Below are 1602 nucleotides of genomic sequence, written 5' to 3' on the forward strand. Positions count from 1 at the left end.
GAAGTCTTGTGTCAGTAACCAGCTGGTAGCACATGACCCAAGCTGTCTAAATTTGTCATGGGAGGAGAGGTGACAGAAAACAGAGCATGCCTAACTGTTTAGTGAAGGATGCAATGCTGGAATGGGAGCATTGAGTTCAGCTGACTATTTACAGTCTCCTAGAGACAAGGAGCCTGTGAGTTTTGGAGTGGTAGTCACCAAGATGGACACAACAGTGCAACTGGGCATGACTGGTTAATATGGGGTCCCTTCAGTCTAATATACAGCATGAACTCCCTTTTTTACCTACAGTAGTATGCTTTACAGCGTGAGAGTTCAGCCTTCAGTGTCAGACCAGGATGGGTAATTGACTTTTCTACCCCACTCCCCCCCAAACCCAGCACCAGAGCCCCTGTTTTTCTGTAATATGAACTTGGAGGCATGTAGCTAACTAAGGAAGCAAGTCATATGAGGACTATGTAACTGAAAGTATTTTACCTCTATTTTTCCTTTTCTCTTTCTCTTGCTACATTCTTCTATAGGATCCACTTCCCTTTGCAGGAAGGTATGTTGGGTTGGCTATAGCCTTTGGAGTTGTCTTTTCCCTCTCAGGCCCCAAAAGGGGACTTGGTGACTGCAGCTGGGAAGCAGGTGGAAACTGAGGCCAAAATAGAGCTGGGGCAAGGAAGAGGATCACCTTTCTCTCTGCTAATGCCAGAGCTGTTTCAGAAACAGTACACCTTGGGCAAGTATAAATACTCTTCTCCAGACCCTCCATTGGTCTTGGTGTTCTGATAGCTGGGCGTGATGGGAATGGAGTAGCAGGAGGAGAAAGGCTGCAAAATCATTTGGTGGTATAGGGCAATCTTCCTCCCTTTGGGAGCTGCTTCTGCATGAAACTGTGGTGAACGTCAATCCCACATCAGCACTTATGAAACAGTATGGGTATAATGAAGAATGTACTTGAGGAATAAAGGTTTTCTTTTCTTCTAACCCCTAATTCTTAAGTATGTACTTGCAGTGGGAGAAGACAAAATGGCCTGTGTTGTAAGATTGGACTTTGGTGAACATAACAGCTCCCAACCCAAAAAACATTGGAAGACTCCCTGGGAGCTATGGCTCCTTGTAAACATGGTTAACACTTCCCATCTTGGAAGACAGTTTGCATCCTCAAAACAATGAAAATCACACTTTCCCTTCCCATATGGAAAACCTCACAACTTCTGCTTGCTGGGGGCTTGAAAGGCGAACTGGCAAGGAGGGAAATGTGATGAGAATTTCATCTGGCCTGAAAGCCATGTGAAGTTGGGGATGGATGCTGTCTTGTCAGACAGCAGTGCATTGCTGACCTGGACCAGTAAAGCCAAGTGTCTCAGCGCAGGCTTCAAGCGCCCTTTTCAGACATCAGCCTGACGCTTGAAAACGAGTAGCCTGCAAAACGCTTCTTTGTACCTTTTTTTAGGTTGTTGCAAGCACAGGAGACACCCAAGTACTTTCCCAAATACCCACTAGATGTCAGTGTGCTCTGCCGGTTCAAGCGCCCCCGGCTCCTGCCGCAGAGCCCGCGGGCCGCCCGCCGCCCTGCCCGCACCCCGGAGCGCCCCGGAGCGCCGCTCCCCGGGG

The sequence above is a fragment of the Strix aluco genome, chromosome 2 (assembly GCF_031877795.1).
Source record: "Strix aluco isolate bStrAlu1 chromosome 2, bStrAlu1.hap1, whole genome shotgun sequence".
Lineage (NCBI taxonomy): Eukaryota > Metazoa > Chordata > Aves > Strigiformes > Strigidae > Strix > Strix aluco.